Genomic DNA, 21,969 nt, shown 5'->3' with positions numbered 1-21,969 from the left:
CAAGATTGATTAAAAAGTAAATAACGCGTATAAAAATCGAATTTTTGTTTACTTATTTGTGGAAAAATATTGTATACGTGTATATATATATATATACATACATATATATATATATATAGACATTACAATACATCCTCCAATCCCCCTACCACACCACACACACACTGATATTATGTTAATCACCTATTACATCGATCCAGTGTACTTTTATTAGTTATTTATTTACAAAAGTCATCTTCTTTTCAATTTTGTTATTTGTAACGTTAAAATATTGAAACAATTATAGCTGCTCTAATTCTGAAAGTATCTGTGAACTAAAAAACGAATAATGGATGTTATTATTCAATAGAACAGGCGTAACGTAGTAATAATAAAAAAAAATCTAAAAATAAAAAATTAAAAGTAGCAGAATCATCTTATATCTATCTATTCAATGTTGTCTGCGTGATTAACTTAAACAAAATAAAGAAATAGTAACAAATAAAATGACAGTGCAAGATTTTTTTTTAATCTTTCTGTAACACTACTTAACTGATGTAATACACCAATATAAGCCAAATACAGAAGAGAAAAACAAAAATAAGCAAATTGAATATAAAATTAGTCTCTAGAATAACTAATTCCGTTAAGCACCTCTCTTTTCTCTTATTTTTATGTAATTTTCTCTTCTTTTCAAGTATCATATTAAAAAAATACACTTGGAAAAAGCCAGGAGATACTGCAAGGTATCAGATAGATTATATCATGGTTAAGCAAAGATTTAGAAATCAACTCGTTGACTGCAAAACTTACTGACGATATATTGCAGCTGATGGATGAACGTAGAAAATATAAGAATGCTAGTGATGAAGAAAGTAAAAGGAACTATCGGCAATTAAGAAATGCTATAAACAGGAAGTGCAAACTGGCGAAAGAAGAGTGGATTAAAGAAAAGTGTTCAGAAGTGGAAAGAGAAATGAACATGGTAAAATAGACGGAGCATTCAGGAAAGTTAAGGAAAATTTTGGCGTACATAAATTAAAATTTAATAATGTGTTAAACAAAGATGGTACACCAATATATAATACGAAAGGTAAAGTCGATAGATGGGTGGAATGTATTGAAGAGTTATACGGAGGAAATGAATTAGAAAATGGTGTTATAGAGGAAGAAGAGGAAGTTGAGGAGGATGAAATGGGAAAAACAATACTGAGATTGAATTTAAGAGAGCATTAAAAGATTTAAATGGCAGAAAGGCTCCTGGAATAGACGGAATACCTGTAGAATTACTGCGCAATGCAGGTGAGGAAGCGATTGATAGATTATACAAGCTGGTGTGCAATATTTATGAAAAAGGGGAATTTCCGTCAGACTTCAAAAAAAGTGTTATAGTAATGATACCAAAGAAAGCAGGGGCAGATAAATGTGAAGAATACAGAACAATTAGTTTAACTAGTCATGCATCCAAAATCTTAACTAGAATTCTATACAGAAGAATTGAGAGAAGAGTGGAAGAAGTGTTAGAAGACCAATTTGGTTTCAAGAAAAGTATAGGGACAAGGGAAGCAATTTTACGCCTCAGATTAATAGTAGAAGGAAGATTAAAGAAAAACAAACCAACATACTTGGCGTTTATAGACCTAGAAAAGGCATTCGATAACGTAGACTGGAATAAAATGTTCAGCATTTAAAAAAAATTAGGGTTCAAATACAGAGATAGAAGAACAATTGCTAGCATGTACAGGAACCAAACAGCAACAGTAATAATTGAAGAACATAAGAAAGAAGCCGTAACAAGAAAGGGAGTCCGACAAGGATGTTCCCTATCTCCGTTACTTTTTAATCTTTACATGGAACTAGCAGTTAATGATGTTAAAGAACAATTTAGATTCAGAGTAACAGTACAAGGTGAAAAGATAAAGATGCTACAATTTGCTGATGATATAGTAATTCTAGCCGAGAGTAAAAAGGATTTAGAAGAAACAATTAACGGCATAGATGAAGTCCTACGCAAGAACTATCGCATGAAAATAAACAAGAACAGAACAAAAGTAATGAAATGTAGTAGAAATAACAAAGATGGTCCACTGAATGTGAAAATAGGAGGAGAAAAGATTATGGAGGTAGAAGAATTTTGTTATTTGGGAAGTAGAATTACTAAAGATGGACGAAGCAGGAGCGATATAAAATGCCAAATATCACAAGCGAAACGAGCCTTCAGTAAGAAATATAATTTGTTTACATCAAAAATTAATTTAAATGTCTTTCAAAAAATTTTTGAAAGTATATGTTTGGAGTGTCGCTTTATATGGAAGTGAAGCTTGGACAATCGGAGTATCTGAGAAGAAAAGATTAGAAGCATTTGAAATGTGGTGCTATAGGAGAATGTTAAAAATCAGATGGGTGGATAAAGTGACAAATGAAGAGGTATTGCGGCAAATAGATGAAGAAAGAAGCATTTGGAAAAATATAGTTAAAAGAAGAGACAGACTTATAGGCCACATACTAAGGCATCCTGGAATAGTCGGTTTAATATTGGAAGGACAGGTAGACGAAAAAAATTGTGTAGGCAGGCCACGTTTGGAATATGTAAAACTAATTGTTAGGGATGTAGGATGTAGAGGGTATACTGAAATGAAACGACTAGCACTAGATAGGGAATCTTGGAGAGCTGCATCAAACCAGTCAAATGACTGAAGACAAAAAAACAATTTTTTATTCACGAATGTGTTATAATATAGAATAAAAATATAAATAAATTGAAATTTTACTATTTATTAACTTTTTACAAAGAAAAGTCGGTTCAGATGAATCTTTGTTTCAATTATAATACAAATTCAGCGAAATATACTTATATTTAAGATAAGCTTAGTTTTCTGTTAGCATATCACGGTTTTTTTTGGTTATCTATTTCGTGGTGAGGTTAGATGGAGATTAGTAAAAAAATAATTATTTTTCAATGTTGTATAAGATTATATTATATGATCAGATTTCTTCCATTGTGCTTCTGTATATAATTTTTTTATAGATATTTTTTATAAGAAATTAAATCAAAAATTGAAGTTGATCCTATTAAGGATATCCTAACATGATTGTTCTATAAAATTCATCCGATGTAAACCGATAACCTTAGGGATAAACGTGCGAGAAAAAAATTTATAAAATTAATATTCTAGTATTTTGGAAGTCTATGAATAAAAACATCGTTTCCACAGGAGCAGCTGGTTCAATAGAAAATGGATTTAATGTATCCAAAGATATTTTGTTGATTAAGACAACTACCCCTGAGTAATGAAATCATTCCAATCAGGCCGAAAGGACAAGCAGCTGGTCACGACAATGAAAAATAATCCTCTTTTTCATTATTTACTGGTGTTTTCCCACCGTTACAGCACAACCTCGGCCACTAGGTAATCTAGTAATTATCATTGTCCAACTGGCGGACTTCGTGGAAACAGCCTTAAATAATTTTTTTTTTTTCATTTAGCATAAAGAATAAAAAGAATATTAATACTAAGTTTAATTAATTAAATCAAGTAACAGAAAATTATTTGACAAAGAAATTCAATATATATGTGTAATGTATAAAGTAGACTACTTCTGTTAAAGCATTCTCATCCAAGTTACAATAGCGATGAAACTAGTCGTATATAAATGATTTTATCCTTAAACTGATACCGTAGTGTAGCGTTAGGAAATATTTTAATTACGTAATAAAATTAATGAATCGTTAATAAAACAAAAGAGATCATTTAAACCGTAAAAGAAATCATTAAATACGAATGTGTTAATAACAAATTCCCTATAATAAAATAAAAAAAACTATATAATCAAATAACTAATTATAAGGAATTTAAAATTACATTTTTATTAAGAAATATAAACTTTTTATTAATTACATAAAATTCTTAATTAGGTAAAGTTACAAAAAAATAAGTTTTTAAAAGAATGACAAAAAATATTTAAAAACTGCAATATTTTTTACGTTAATTTCATACAATAAATACATGCCCATAATAATATCTAAAATGTATAACCTTCACTTAAAATGATTACCTTGAAAATATAAATTTAAATGTCTGGTATTAAGATGAATATTAAATTAAGTTCCAGACAGAAAAATTCTCCCGCAGTTCTGCGTAAGAAAATCAACTTTTCGTAATTATGTTTTGTATAATATTTTTTGTATAACTTAATTTTATGCGTAAGAAAAATTCAAAATAAATTAAATGAGAAAACTAAAAGAGGCATATTTTTTAATTTAATATTAAAATATACTTTCTGCTTACTAAAAAGTTAAATTATTACAACCATAATTTGATAAAATAATTAAAAGTAACGAGTAGATCTACACAAACATCAAGTTTAAACTCGCTTGCCACTGTAACGCACTGCATAAGCGCTTGTGAAAATTCACCATTGTTATTTTTCATGCGCGCTTATGTATTTACATAAGTTATATGTCTATTGTCAACCTTAAAATGATCGTAACTGAAGAACGACTCAACTATTCTTCATCACGCCGGAACACGTGATATTCCAGTGCCCGTGGCGGGACGACGAACGCAGCAACTGTACTGCCGTAACTGGATATCTCGAGGTGGCGACCATCGTTGGAACGATGTTACGAAGTGCGGTGGACTTCGATAATTTGACGGGGTTTCTGTCGAGAATACTGCAACTGAAATTTCGGGAAGCGAGGTGGTGAGGAACAGCTCCGTACGGAGCTGCCGTTCGCCCGTGCTTGCACGTGTGAACGGCGGTGATGAAGTGCGGGGACTCTCGAGCCCCTGAGCTAAACGACTGAGTATCGGCGGGTTAGAGGCGAAGCACAAAGGACCGAGTCCCGCTTGCTGGGTGATGGAGGCCGAGAACGGCATAGCCGGGCCTGGCATTTCCCTCGTCTAGCGACTACAGGAAAAGGCACCTCCCGAAACCGTGTTCATGCTTAATTGAGGGTCTGGTTCCGGGAGGCAGGGGGAAAACTAATTTTCATCAAATTTTCCCATGTACAAATTCAGATACACTAATACAGGAGAATGAAATTGATCTAGTACTTTCAAGAATTTCAAGCCAAAAAATTGTATAAATGAATGGTGTTTTCGTAATTCTCATGCCTCAAAACGTAATGAAATTCATCTTCACCACCCAATCCTACCTTTAGACAAAAGAATATCTTAAATTGAGGTTATGTAGGTCTGTTGTAGACGTTAAATTGAATGTAACTCAGGAACGACTCAACCAATCCTCATAAAATTCACACATGCATAACTTTAGACACACTACTACAGCATATCTAAATTTCAATACAATTGATCAAGTACTTTTGAAGATTTTCGAGCCACAAATTTTATACATAAGCACATATATATCAGCACTCGTGGCTTGGCGCTTTGGCTTACTCGTGGCTTCAGACGTGTAGACTCTTCGACGCTCGTTTGATCTTCAGTTTTGGCAGTTCTGGATGCTACTTGAAGTTCAGCTTGCGGGTTTTTTTGTACCCAAGCACTGAGCGAGTGATACCGACATGAGGTGGAAAACGGTTAAGAAGAAGATAGCATATGACTTGGCGCGCGCGAGCGCACATACACACATTTTAACAACTGTATTTATCAACAAATAAACTAATTAGATAATAATTACTACAAATTGTAATAATTTCAACTTTTAAATTATGTTTATTAAAAACTAAATAATAATTGAAGGTAATAAAACTGTCGCAATTTATACGTCCACAACTTTACAACCACAACTGCGTAATTACACTCACTTGGGATAAAGTACTCCAACACACAACTTGCAGTTGTGCAGCAATTTTCACCTTTGATTATTAATAACTTAGGAAATAAGAAGCTATCAGAGCAAGACAAATTGAGTTCTTAGAAAATTGTATGAACTTCAGAAAATCACCTTTTTTGTATTATATAAATTCGTAAAAATTGTGGATGTATATAACTGCGTCTGTGTTACGACTTTCAAGTATTATCTATTTTTTAATAAATTAAATCAATTTCCTCGCAGTTTTAGAGATATTAACGAAAAACCGCAAAGCTGCGCGTTAAAATTTTGCTTAAGGGGTGAAAAAGGAAGGTGGGATAGAATTTTTAAAATGAAATGTAGATAACTATTTCCCTCTTGCTTGGAACTGTCAATGTGAAAAATTTCATTACTATCGGAATAAAACTGTAAATCTTACAAACGACAAACGGATACCCAAACACTCTTCTTTATAGACAATAATATAGAGAGAGAAGATATGCAACTCTGTATGGGCCAAAATACCTATAAATTATTGGAAAAAAAAAATTTTTGGGTCACTTAAAATACCCAAAAAATATTAATCGGAATGACGTCTGTGCATTGATTTCTCATAAAATTTTCCGTATCAAAATTGACTAAATTTAAAAAAAAGTTTTACTCTTTTCCTTCCTCACTTTTTGTTAGTCAAGCTACTTGTAAATTTCTGTTACCAAACTACCGCTGCCGCAGAGTGAACATGTGGTCACTCTTCCAATCCTGACGTCATACACAATTTCCAGTCTGTCTTTTAACAGTTACACATTAAATAGTACACGCCTTTACTTCCTTGTACGAAGTAAAGGAAGTATTGTGATCGCGAAAAATTTCGGTTTTCAGATTTCAACAGAAATATCCATTTTGACTAGTTTCGGCATGGTATATGTACAAACTTAGGTATGTATCTCGCATAACTCAAAAACGATTAGCCTTAGGATGTTGAAAGTTTGGATTTACGACAGTTGTAAGATCTAGTTGTGCACCTCCCCTTTTGATTACAGTCGACTGGACCGAAAGTATCAAAAAAAAGGTCAAAATCTAAAAGATTTGAATTTTGGACTTTTTATTAACTGCAGTAGTAAACCCTCATTGAGAGCTTTTCAATTATATATCATAAGTGGTATTTATCTTAACTGTTTCGAGTTATAGCGAAATAAAATTTTAATTAATGAAATATTTGGATCTTTGAAGGTGAAGGCACATCGGTTCGAATCAGATATCATCTCCTTTTTTTAATTTTTTTTTTAATTTAAATATATTGAATTTATTAATCTCTGATTGTAAAAAAAGTTTTAAGATAAATAATGATTCAATAATAACAATAAAAAAAATTTGATAAAATATCATAAGTTATCAGTGAAATATAATTTTATGTACTTTTAATAATGTGTATATGTAATTTAAGGAGTATTTTAAGGCATATAAGGAAATCAGATGGTATGAACATCAGATTTTTACGTTTTATATCATTATTATTATTAGTAATTATTTCTCTTTGTACTATTTTACAACAATAAATTTCTCAATATTCTATTAAATGCTACAATCATATGTTGATTTTATTTAAGTTTATTTTGATCTTTTTCCCTTCGGGTACTTATTTTCAAAAAAAGGGGAATATTTAGGAAAAGAACCCCCTCAACAGTTATTAATCAATGGTGTACGTTACCAAAACAACTAGTAATTATGATACTGTTAGTAAGGTTATTTATGGCAACGACTGTGCCTCTATATTCAATCACGGTCTTCCGTCCTATATTTTTATTTTTAATTAATTATTTCAACTTCGTTTAAATCTTAATTTGTCAGTAAAGTATAAAAATGAGTTTGTTTATTTTACAAACGTTCTGTGAACATTTGTCATTTTTAGACTTGAATAAATAACTGGTCAATTGCTTCACAGGTAAGTATTTATATGAGTTTACAATTTCATTGAAATTGTAAACCGTATTGTATACGTTAATACACCACTACATGTGCACATGTACATGTAGTGTGTACATTAATAATGTAACGTACGTTAATAAACCGTATTGTATACGGTTAATACAAAATTGTATTTTGTATTTTTTTGGATCTGTAGATTACACAGAATTATGAAGTAAGAAAATAATTGAGAGAAATAATGCGAGAATGGTAAACAACTACAATATTATGAAGATAGTATACCAGTTCCGGATAGAATCGAGTTGATGTTCTCGATAAAAAGAAATGTTCCACATACGACGTACTATACTCACTCGAACCAGCGGTGATTGGGTCGTGTTAATAGTTAACTTACTTGTTATTTGCAACTGTACAGTATCTATACAATTAAAAAGCGTTTTAAGAGGTCGATCGTGCAGACATTTTGCCCTTGGTAGACATATAAAAATTTTAACGGAGATTAACAGTTTTTCAAGTGTGTTTTTTTAACAGATCTATTTCTTAATAAATTCATTACTTTTTATACCATTAATTAATAAAATCTGTTTCTCTAAAAAATAAACAATTATACCATACATGAAGGTCACGGATTTGGGTGGCACAGAAGTAGCAGCTAATTCTTTCATTCAAAAGATCCTGGATTCAAATCTCTGGCTGGCTTGGAGTTTCCCATACGTTAGAAAATGTTCAAACCGTATTCTCATAACCAATTTTCAATTTTTTTTCATCAGCTGAAAAAAAAATTGCGATGATTCCGCAATGATACTACACAACTGCTAATTTTTTTTATTTTTCCTTTTTTTAATTCAACCCTAGATTTTTTATGTTTTTAAAGTCACCGACCAGAAGATTTTTCTTAACTTGTTGTCCACGACCACCCACATTATGTATTTTAAGTAAAATACAAATAAATTATCATGTTTTCTTAATATATGTTTTTAAAGTTCTGCAAAATTCAGTCAAAGAAAATATTTCAAAGACATCAAACAAAATATCATAATGCATTTAAAAGGACCCCCATGAAAGGGAAAACTGATCAAAAAATGAACCTAAATGGGTAAATAATCAATATATGGAAGGATGAAAAATATATGCATATATGTAAATTATATATTTTGTAAATAAAATGGGAAAATTCAGATTAAAGAATAACAGATTAAGGGATATGTGTCCCTGGATAATTACCGCGAAACTGTGTAATACAAGCTCCTTAATTTTCATTGTGTCCACGTTACGCAACATTATGTTAGAAATGTAAGAAGGAACAGGAAATGTCTTTTAAACTGAAAAAAATTTCTAAATGTTAAAACATATCAAATTGTGTACTAACATTAAATTTATAAGAAATGCCAAATAACGTAAACACAATTGAGAATTAAGGAGATGTTAAAGGACCGTTAACCGGAAGTTATCCAAGGGATATAATATGCCGGCCTTCATGGCGCGAGTGGTAGCGTCTCGGCCTTTCATCCGGAGGCACCGGGTTCGAATCCCGGTCAGGCATGGCATTTTCACACGCTACAAATCATTCATCTCATCCTCTGAAGTAATGCCTAACCGTGAACTCGGAGGTTAAACACAACAAAAAATAAAATATAATGTAGTATCACTATCAAATATAGGAATCTATCCGTTAACCTGGTATGCCCAAACATAAACAACAAAAAATTTCACATAGCACGTTACATAACACACGAGTATATTATTCATATTTAGAACTGATATGTGAAATAGATCGGATGTGAGAGGTAAAAAAGGGATTTAAACCTCAGACAGACTCCAAATTGTCCTACTTTCAAAACAGGAAACAGTGATGTTTGATGTTTCAGTTACCAGCTTGTTATAATATTGAATAATGAAATGATATTGAAAGATAAATTATATTTAAATGTTTTATAATAATATTTCCACATTTCTATTTTGTTTTCTTGAAACAGTTCAATATAATGCATGGTATCTTTTTATCAGACAGAACTTTAAAACAATTATTAAATAAAATGAGAATTTCAGAAAGCAAGTACAGGGTACAAAGATGACATCTTGCAGGTGACCTCCTCTTCTACGTAAACACTCACGAAGCCTCTTCGTTAAATTGTTCATGGTTTGACGTAACATCTCAACTGGAATTACCGCAATTGCTTCTCGGATCTTTGCCTTCAGTTCTTCCGTTGTAGCAGGTCTACTGTGGAACACTTTGCTTTTAAGGTGACCCCACAAAAAGTAATCGCAAGCTGAGAGATCAGGCGATTTCGTGAAATGACACGTTGTCCAAACAATCGGCGTACAGCTGCCATCGATATTCATGCAGTATGTGACGTTGCTCCGTCTTGTTGAAACCAGGCTGTGTTAAGAATTGGTGGAAATCTCTTTTGTTGTTCCACAACAAAAGATGACGTCACTGTAATCTCAAGACCGTTGTCATCCTCAAAAAAATAAGGGCCTATAACACCGTAAGATGACATAGCACACACACGGTCACTTTCTGGCTGTGCAACGGACGCTGGTGTAGCTGCGTAGGATTTTCTTGTGCCCAGTAGCTGAAATTTTGCTTGTTAACAAATCCAAATGCGCTTCTTCTGACATCCACAGTTCGTGAACAAACTCTTCGTTATCATTTATCTTCTGAAGCATTACGTTACAGAATTGTGCTCGCACAACTAACTGCATCGTTCGGTTTCAGTTCCTGGACGATCTGCAACTTGTATGGATGGAATTGCAAGTCCTTCACTAACATTCTTCGAACACTTGAACTATACAATTGTAAAGATGCTGAGAGACGACGGATTGACCGATGTGGACTTCGTGTGACAGCATCTTGTAAAGCTTGAACATTCTGTGGTGTAAGGACGGTTCGCTCACGGCCTGGAGGTTTTTTTACATTTCCGAACCAGTTTCCTCAAAATTAGATATCCATGTTTTAATTGCATGTGCTGATGGAACACGGTCGTGCCGTCCCAGATTAAAATGAGGGCGAAATTCTCTACGCGCTCCCTACCACACTGTCATTGTTTTCGTAAAACGCTTTGATAGCAAATGCACGTTGCGCACCACTCCAAGGATCCATGACAACTAAATGGCAGGTTAGGTTAGAGAGGCTGGCGCCACTTATCAAGTGGTACCAATCGCCCACGGCTACCAACACAACTTTCAAAATTTCCCGTTTCTTTGAATCACTCTGTATAAGGATTAAAAAACGAATTTAACATAAATGCAAGACATAAATGTAAATATCATTTAGTTTTTCGTATTAGTTAAATCTAACAAACCGTAGTACAAAATTGATGTGGACACCACATGACTTCTTTGTATGCGTGTTAAATTACACATATACATTTTTAAAAGTACGTAAAATTTTATTTCATTAATATCTTCTGATATTATTTTTATTTTTATTGTTGAATTATTATTTATCGTAAAACGTTTTGTACAATCAGAGGTTAATAGATAATCAATTAAAACAAACGTTTTTTACAATTATTAACAAATCAATTTATTTTAATTTCAAAAAAAATAGTGAAGAAGTCGGATTCGAACCGATGTGCCTTCTCCTTGTAAGATCCAATTATTTCATTAATTAAAATTCTATTTGGCTATAACTCTGGAACCAATGAAAATAAGTACCAAATATGATACATCGTTGTAAATATCTCAATGAGGGCTTATTACTGCAAGTACGAAAAGACCGAAATCCAATTTTTTTGGATTTTGGACTTTTCTGAAAACCTTTGGTTTAGTCGATTGCAATCAAAAAGGGAGGTGCAGAACCATATGTTACAACAGTCCTAAATCCAAAATTTCAACATCCTGCGGCTAGTAGTTTTTGAGTTATGCGAGATACATAAGTACGTACTGACGTCACGCCAAAACTAGTCAAAATGGATTCAGATATGGCCAAAATGGATATGTCGAAATCTGAAAACCGAAATTTTTGGGGATCACAATACTTCCTTTACTTGGTACAAGGAAGTAAAAAGGTTGAACTTTGGAATGTTGACTGCTAATTTAGTCCTTAAATATCACCTAAGTAATAAATAAACCATTTGTTAACTCTTCTTCATTCAAATTTTAATTTTTTATAATTTTTTGTTTTTCTTTTCTACTTTATACTTTCCTGTATTTTTTCCTTAGAATACGATACTAATTTTTTTACTATCAGAACAATATTTAAAACTGCGTAAATCTATAAACTCTCATGTATATATAAATAAATACATAGAATGATTCACGAAGAACGTAATAAAGATTTAGGACATGTACTGCTGAAAATAAAGAAGAAAGTTCGTATAAACATAAATTTGGAAACGCTTCGTTAGTAAGTGTCAGCTGGCGAAAGAATTCCTTTCCCCGGACTTCTGCGCCTTCGGTAAAACTATGCCAGACTATAATTCTTCGAACCCAAATTAAGGAATAAATAAAAATTCTGACCTGAAAAATTGAAAAAAAAAAATAGTTACCAGTATTCATTTTATATAGTTTTCGAGAAATCAAGCATAAAATGCAAAATATTGGGATCGAAAACCTTGTTTGGTAATAAATAACTTTGTAGTAATTCCCACATAGAAGTTTTAAACAACTTGTTAATTTGATTCTGAGTAAAATGATATGAATATAATTCACAAAAACGGAATACACACGTAAACATATCAGTTTATTAAAAAAAAACAAAAAAACATCAAAATGTAGCAGATTTTAACGAAGTATTAAACGAAACAAAATTTCCTTTAAAATACTGTAATAGGAACAATATAACAGCCCTGAATAACGGATTTTTTCCAATTAAGAAGAAAGAAAGAAAAAAAAATAATGAAAAGAAGAATCCAGAAGGAACCATAAGGGATTACATTCTCAGACCAACAGGTTAAGAATCTGTTTTTTATAATACAGACAATGGCATCGCCAAAAGCTGTTGTTCGTCCAGAAGAATTACCGGCTCGGAATAAGAACTTATAGAAAAATGTTAGGGCGCAGCCGATGAAAATTATTATGCTTCAACAATTAAAGGGATGAGGCGGGTACTGGTTCTGCAGATCAGGCGATATAAATAATGACAGGAACCAGCAGAGAGAATCAGTAGTTCTGCGAGGTCGTGTTCCGTGCAGTCGTGATAAGAAGCGATAACAGAGTAATTTTGTAAGCCCGAGTTCAACGCGGTTGCGGTGACGACGATATTAATAAGCGTGTAATTTCATGAAGTTGTTCGGTGAGTTACTGGTAAACATAATGAAAGTGACAGTATTATATTCATTCATAAAGTGATAGAAGCATCCTTATTGTTGCAAACAGTTTAGTAATAATATTTGCATTGTATGAACTTCAGACTTTTCTAGTGTTATCTTGTTATTAATGCATCATTAGGTATCAATATTAGAGGTCACTATAACTTTTTTAATAAATTGGACTATATTCTGGTTTTTATAATTTGATTATCTTTAAAAAAATCTTGGCCTTTTTATTTGAATTATTATTGTTACACATTGTATTACAATTACATATAGGTATCATCACTATTATTATTTCTTTATTATTTTATTTTGTTTGTATGTCTTTAGGGTAATAAATTGTATATGGTTTACGTTTTTTAGTCTCTCAAGGTCCTTGTCGAACCACCAACACGCGACAATACATACCCAAACTTAGTTACAACCAAATGTTAATATTTTAGTTGCTATAACAGTATTAATAAAAGGTCAAGACTGGTGACAGAATAATTTATTTATTAAATAAAGGAGACAAAAAAGACTTACTTGCTTTCATGCATAAATTATATTTTTCATCACGAAGGTTCAAATATGCATAGAAGCAATTTCCCACTGGATGTTCAATAAGTAATCCCTAAATACAAAATTAAATACCACTAATGGTGTAAAAGAAAATTACAAACTTTTTCATACTATTATTTTTTTTTCTCTTTTGCCTCCGGGAATTACCATAAGGTATTACTTTTGAGTGTAAGTGAAGTGTAGTCGTGTACCATTTCTGAGATGTGTGGTTAATTGAAACCCAACCACCAAAGAACACCGGTATCCACGATTTAGTATTCAAATCCGTATAAAAGTAACAACTACCTTTACTAGGATTTGAACGTTGGAACTCTCGACTTCGAAATCAGCTGATTTGCGAAGACGCGTTCACCACTAGACCAACCCGGTGGGTCATATTGTTAATTATTAGATCAGTTAAACCGAACAGTAAACAAGGAAAAAATAATGTATCTAAATATACAACTAGTAAAAAAAAATCTTTTCATAACAAACAAAAAGTTTGTTAACCACACTATTTCAGAAATAACGTTTGCATATAGATTTACAATCGATATATACTCGTATATATAAATCATTAATAACTCTATACTAAAAAAACCGACAGAATCAATTCAAACAGTATCATAAATCGCATCGCTAACGGTAGTAAAAAATAATAAATGTTTATTAAGACAATACCATTGACTAAAGAAACTAACAGATTTAATGACCCTATAATAATTTAACTAATATAATTAAGAGAATTTAATTACAACAATCGTTTTCTAAACAGTATACGTATTAAAGAGATACAAATGAAACAGTAAAACGAATAAATTAAAATAAATATAATTATTTTTAATTAAATACAGTATTCACGATGATTTAATGAACATTTACTTTTCAAGCCATCAATTAAAATTAGAAAAAAATTTATAATTCAATAAATATATCCCAATTTAATTTATGATTTATTCAAGTTAAAAACTATCTTCACAGACACTCCATTACTATTTTAAATAAGTACAATATATTCATTTAATAGTGTACTTCCTTGATTTAAAATACTGTATATACCGGTATACAATATGTTAAAGCCACACTCCACACTCCAAGAAATATACAGGATACGGTTATAACGCACAACTTTTAAGGGCATTGAAAAACAAAAATTTTAATGTAAAACACTCCAGGTTTCGACAATTCTAATCAAAATCGCGGTAAAACATAATGTTTTTATTTTTTTTTAATCGAAAGTATTGTAATCACGTTTAATAATAAAAAACACGAAATTTAAAGTTTTATTGATTGTTTCTCGTAATAAAAGATGTTGACTAACCAATCTATTATAAAAGTTATACATACAATGAACGTAGTACCAAAAAATACATTTCACCAAAAAAAAAAAAAAATACTTAGTCTGGATCATATTGATTATTATTAATTATATATATATATACGTACAGAGAGAGAGAGAGAGAGAGAGAGAGCCCGCGATATATGGTTACTTGCGTTTCCCATCGCGTTCGGGGAATGTTTAGCCAGTTAGAGCTCACTTTACTCGCCCATCCCCCATATCAGGCCTGTCGAACACTCCATCTGTTCATTAAACTCATGCTTGTGAGAATAATAATAATAATAAAATAAAGATTAAATTAATACATAAAAAAAAGTAATTGTAATTTCTTTGCAGCAACAATTTGGTCAGCATAGGCCCTAACTTTGAGTAATCTAAAAACGTAGGTGTCAAAACAGTCGGCCTCCATCTTAAAAACATTAGTTGTAACTGGTTACCTGTACAAGCACAGATAAAAATGTATTTTGCTGGATTCTTTTCATTACCCGACAGACAAATAAACATCACTAGGAAATGACCGTACTTCGTTTCTCTTTTTTTTAATTATTTTTATTTTGTGCTTTAGTCAAGTAACCGGAGGCAGATGAAGCTAGTCGTATATACAGTAACGATGGCAGTGGCTATGTTGATTGAGCCGTCACGCTGTCCACCATCGCACCCCTTAAAAATCGATATCTTAAAAACCCGAAAATGATTTTTAGGTAATTACCTGATGAGTATTTGAAAGCCCCACTCTAATGAATATCTCATTTAGTATAGTCGGAAAGGGAAAATTTGCAAGCAGTTACAATTTTTTTACCTTTCTTCATCTCTTTCAAGTTTGAATTTTGAAAAATCTAGAAATTGGTGTTTGGATATTTACAAGAAGATTAGACACGTCAAAAAAAGTTTATGTCTTCATTTCTTACCGAGAAATTAAAAAAATAGTAAATTTAATTGTTGTTACATTTTACCACTGTAGAATCGGAATTTCAAAAAATCCTCTTGTAATGTGCACTTATACAGTAAGAATATGTATACACATTTCCATTAATTTATCTTCAGTAGTTTTTGTCAAAAGTTAATGAATCATTCAGCCGCATGTTCTATTTTTTTTTTTTGCTTTTACAATCTCATAGGATCACTTTAGATCAATTTCTGGGCCAGTCCATTTTGTAATCGGTTCTTCTTATTTCCGAATCGTGTGAGTTGTTTTATTCTTGCTTATTTACATTTTGCCCACATCTTTTTGAGGCGTTCTGATCTTTGGCGCCTGTCCTCGTCTGAATACACCCTGTTGGATTTCTTTTTGATTTTAGGTTCAAATGTTATGATAATAGTTTTAATTAGTTTGTCGTATTTTCCAGATTTTGTGATTAGATCTCCTTTGGAGATTCTCAACTCTTCCATATCTTTTCGGACTTCCTTTATCCACTTCGGTTGTTGTTCTTTCTCAGTATATGTTAATTATTTGGTTTGCAAGGCTGATGTTTTCTGCTCTAAGTAGTGCTCCAAGAAGAAATTTGTTAGTGGGGTTATTATTTTATATACTTCTTCATTTAGGATTATCCTCCACTGTCCTTCTACTATGTTTTTCTTGTTTATGCATTTTTTGACTATCTATCTTTTCGATCCTTTTTACCTCTCCAATTTTGTATAGTCCAAAGAGAGTCTCGCTGGCGTATTGTATTTCTTCTGGAAGAATTACTGTTTGGTAATGTCTGATTTTAGTTTTTGTCGATAGACATTTTTTATTGTATATGTTTTGGGTAGTTATTAATGATTTTTTAAGTTTCTCAGTTCTTTCTTGCCAGTTTATTTTCTCATTGATGTTGTGTTATGGTATCTCCTAGGTATTTAAATTTTCCACTAGTTCCACTTTGTTTCCGTTTACGTTTACATGATTAATGCATATTGGATCCCTGACCATAATTATAGTTTTTTCGTAATATTTTCAAACCTATTTTTTCAGCAAGTTGTTCTAGTGTTTCTATTTGGGTACTAGCTTCTTTTATGTTGTTTGTGAGGAGGGCTAGATCACCTGCGAAACCCAAGCAGTTTACTTTAATTTTTGGTTCAAGTTTTATTCTTTCCGGATTTATAAATTTTCTCCATTCTCTAATAATATATTCTAGTGCGCAGTTAAATAATAATGGGGATAATCCATCTCCCTGTCTCAATCCCGTTTTTACTTAAAATGCATCTGATATATCTCCTTTGAATTTAACCTTTGACACTGTGTTTTTTAAAGTTAGGCTGATCATTTTGATTAGTTTTGGGTGCAGACCAAAGTTCCTTAGTATCTTTAATAGGGATTCCCTATGTATGCAGTCATATGCCTTTTTAATGGTATATGCATGTTCTTATATATATATATATATATATATATATATATAAAATATATATTAATTTTCTAATGAATATTCCGTAAGTCTCCAGATACCCCACCCAACTTTCTAGAGCCGTAGGCAGCAGCATCCTTTGTTCGTGATGTGAAAGTGAGGTGTAGTCTTGCACAGACTCTGACCGACCACATCCGAGTGGTCGGTCAGCCTCGGTCGGTCACACCTTATCCGAGACGCGTGGTTAATTGAAACCCAAACACAAAACAACACCGGTATCCACGACCTAGTATTCAAATCTGAATAAAAGCAGATACCTTTATTAGTATTCCAACCTGAAAACTCTCGACTTCGAAATCCGCTGATTTAGGATTACGAGAATTACCGCAAGACCAACCCGGGTCGGTCTAGCGGTAAAACTCATTATGCTAAATATATTTCCCAAATACTCCCCAATTATGCTAGAAGAGTGAAAAAAATATTACTTTCTAGGAAGTTCGTAGGAAATAGTTTTAGAATACATTTGCATTAATGGTACGGGAATGAAGACGAAATAAGTTGGTAAAACGAAGTCAGAAGAGGATACTTTTCGAATGTCTTTCTTCAGTTTTTTGAAAGTATAATTCTCCATAGATTAACTATAAAACAAGTTTTGTAGTGTATAGTAAAATATGACCACCCGATTTTCTTATTTTATCACTAGCTAATATATAAAAATCTGATGTGGACACCCCGTCCTTGTACGCCTATTAAATTACATATACACATTTTTTTTAAATGTAAAGTACGTAAAATTTTATTTCAATAATAACTTCAGATATTTTTTCATATATATATTTTTTTAAATTGTTATTATTGAATTATTATACATTGTTAACATTTTTTTTACAACCAGAGGTTAATCAATATATTTAAATTAAAATATATATATATATATATAAAAGAGGAAGTGAAATCGCATTCGAACCGATGTGCCTTCTCCTCGTAAGATCCAAATATTTCATTAATTCAATTTTTATTGGGCTATAACTATGGAATCAATGAAAATAAATACCGCTTATGATATATCGTTGAAAGGCTCTCAGTGAGGGCTTATTACTGCAGTTAAGAAAAAGACCAATGTAACAGACTAGTATAAATTACTTTATTTTTGAACATAATATCTAAAAGTAAACATGATATACACAAAACGAATACGAATATATATTAGCAAAGAACAAATAATGTTTCAATTTAACAAAAATAGATTTATTTCATATGATCTAATCACTGCTATTAGTCTATATATATAATGTTCATACGAACTCCATTATCTAAAATAAATAAAACGTTAAAAAAAAACCAATTTATAAGATAAAATTTATATTTACAGAATTTCTTACTCATTATTATATTTCAGAAATCTTTTAATTATAAGAACAAACAAAAACAAAAGTTGATTTTAAATTAAATCATTAACCCCTTCCTTTCATGGTCAATTTTATTTTTTTTTGCTTTATGACATCGCCACACAAGTTGAAGCTTGTGTCAGGGACATGGAAATGGAATTTTTTTTAACGTACGAAAAATTACACGCCTGACTGGGATTCGAACCAGAATTTTTTTTCGATGTTTTAAAAATAATGAAATCTAAAATTAAAAAAAGTCTATTACTTTTTTTAAATTAAAAAATACATATTTATTTTTTTAAAGAGCTATTAAAGATGCCGGTTGTAAATCACAGTATTGCAGTAAAAACAACAAATTGAGAAGTTAATATCCAGCGATAAGACTTCGACGTTTAGATAATTTTTAACTACGTCGATATCTATTTATATAAATAAATAAACAAAATTTTGTTAAAGTTTAGTAAATGTTTCATGGCAGATTTAACCATCCGCATCAGTATTATATCTAAATCACGTCTTTTTCTGATTGATATACAAGCGAAAATAGCTACATCGTGTTCAAGTCAGCTTATTATTTCGAATTATTCAGACTTATATAAATAATAATTTCATCAGCCATATCATTTTTTGATACAACATGTTCTGGATATGATACAGTTTTAAGTTTGAATGCTCCAAACATCTTTATACAATTAAAAACGAGTTCCTAGTAGGATAAACTATATAAGTAGTAGTATCCTATAATATTTACTGATAAGTTTGAAGTTAATTTATTCGCTTCATAATGACGAGGATAGTTTTATTTCATTCAGCAATACATTTTAATATTTTCAATCTAATCTGATTTCATTAATAAAGATTAATTTAGAAGAATTGGAGTAAACTAACTATATGAAACTACTTTTTTTTATTACTGTTCAATATACATTGACAACGGTGTAATCATCAAACTTACAAAGGTGTGAAGCACATTACAAAAATGTTAAACATACGGCTCCAATTAACTATATAAATAAGCTTTTCTCATTGTCTTCATCCAATATGACCACTTTTTACTTCCTTGTACGAAGTAAAGGAAGTATTGTGATCGTCAAAAATTTCGGTTTTCAGATTTCAACGGAAATATTCATTTTGACCATCCCTGAATCCATTTTGACTAATTTCGGCGTGACGTCTGTACGTACGTATGTATGTACGTCTCACAAAAACGATTAGGCGGAGGATGTTGAAATTTTGGATTTAAAACTCTTGTAACATCTAGTTGTGCACCTCCTCTTTTGATAGCAATCGACTGAACTAAAAGTGTCAAAAAAAAAGCCGAAAATCCAAAAAATTAGGATTTTGAACTTTTTCTTAACTGCCGTAATAAGCCCGCATTGAGAGCTTCTCAACGACATATCCTAAGTGGTACTTATTTTCACTGGTTCCAGAGTTAAAGCCAAATCTAATTAATGAAATATTTGGATCTTACACGGGGAAGGCACATCGGTTCGAATCCGTCTTCGTCTCCCTTTTTTCAATTTAAATAAATTGATTTATTAATAATTATTAACCTGTGATTGTAAAAAAAAACGTTTTACAATAAATAATAATTCAATAATAAAAAAATTCTTTATTAAAGAATTCGAGGATCGTGTCTCATTTTCAAATGAAATAAGTTTAAATAAAGTGCAGCACAAAATGTCTATATGTATTTAATACGCGTACAAGGAAGTCATAGGATGTCCACATCAGATTTTTTTATAACTGCTATTTCAATAAAGAATGTTCTATTTAAAAAAAACTTGATATGTTTCTTCGTTTTGGTAAGCTGAATAATGAAATATGTATCGAGAACAATAATTGGTAAGGCACGAATGAAATTATATATGCAAGTGTGATTAAGTATTTCATATCAGAGCGGGCGTTAAAACTTTCACAAGAATGATTAGCTAGCGACTTATCTTACAAACAGCAATCTACTACAATCAATAATATAACGTGGTCACTATTTAAAATCATTTTTTTTTTTTTTTAATATCATGTCAGCCTCTTCGTTATAATGATTACTTTGAATTATTTTACAGTTTCTTTCTCAGGTAATCTTAATGAACGTAGTTTATATATATATATATACATTTTTTTTTTTATAACAACAACTTTTACATAAAACAACGAAAAAATCAATCCAAAAATCCCAAACATATTGTGATGAATTTTTTCTCATTTTTCTCCAAACTAATTAAAGATTAATTAAGCACTTTTTTCTAGGGTCACACGGACAAAGGTTGAGATATGTTAAAATTTAGTTAGAAAACTACTTTTTTAGTTTTCTAAAGATGTATTATTTTATAACTACATGAAAATCTATAAATTAACAATAAACTGATTTGGTAATAAAATATTCTCTTTTTTTTCTTTACTGTTATTACGAAGCAAGATTCAATCTAATTAACAAAGTCATACAGCTAATGTTTTAATGGGTTAAGTGAGCCGTTAATATATATCAACCAATTATGAATAATAATAATAATCAAAAAAGCTTATAACAAAGTTGTTATACTTTCCTGGTACTGGTTATTATTTATTTTTATATAGTGAAAAAATAATGATACATGAAAAAGGTTTAAAAAATTCAAAATATCGATAATCTATTATACTATTTGCCGCTTCACTGCCCCCAAAATCACCTTCCAAAAATTTTTTATTAATTTGACTAATTTTATTATGTTGAATAGAAGAAACCAAACAAATCCCACTGTAAAACCCACAACTAAAAAAAGGTAAGATTCTATTTTAAGGGGGGTGATGAAGTATGATGAAATTTTATTGCAGTATTATTAAAAATTTAAATAAACTAAAAAGTTTCAAAAAATCTATATTTTTAAACTTTCATCGATTTCCCTATCTATAATATTGTCAACAAAGAATTGTTTGGGTCTGTTTGCACAACTACGCCAAGGAAAACATTAAAAAAATATGCAATAAATAAAAAAAAGCTTGTTTCAATTTTTTGGGAAGAGGAAATTTTGGGTAAAATTCCTTTTTTAAATGGCAAGATAAACATGAACCTATGTACTGAGATATAGAGCGGGGTTATGTTTGCCAAACTTTGAGAAAACTGACCCCAAAAAGATATCTACCTTGACCACAAACCTTTACCAACAAACTAAACACGAGTCAAAAATCGGTTTATCCAATTTTTATTAAGCTTTAAACAACATATATACATATGAACATTACAACCCCCACCCATTTTTTTATTTTTGGGGACTCTAGATTATGAATTGTCGAGAAATGAAAAAAAAACCATACCCAAATTTTGGACTGATAACCAATCTTTCCTTCTAGCAGTATAGCTCTAGAGCATTGATTCTCAAACTTTTTCGCCCACCGCTCACATTGTAAATCAAAAATTGTCTAGCCCCCTCAAAATTGTAAAACTACAGCCTGTTAAAAATAATAATTGCAATTGCTGTTTT

The 21,969-nt window shown here is 31.1% G+C and overlaps 1 protein-coding gene across 2 annotated transcripts in view; it reads right to left on the bottom strand.

Annotated features, from left to right (window-relative positions):
• for (cGMP-dependent protein kinase for) overlaps positions 1 to 21,969 on the bottom strand; it is a 617,480-nt gene that overhangs the window by 256,103 nt on the left and 339,408 nt on the right. The window lies entirely within an intron of this gene.

This window comes from Lycorma delicatula, chromosome 1, assembly GCF_047948215.1.
Source record: "Lycorma delicatula isolate Av1 chromosome 1, ASM4794821v1, whole genome shotgun sequence".
In the NCBI taxonomy this organism is placed as follows: domain Eukaryota; kingdom Metazoa; phylum Arthropoda; class Insecta; order Hemiptera; family Fulgoridae; genus Lycorma; species Lycorma delicatula.
This window is presented reverse-complemented; position numbering and strand designations above follow the sequence as displayed.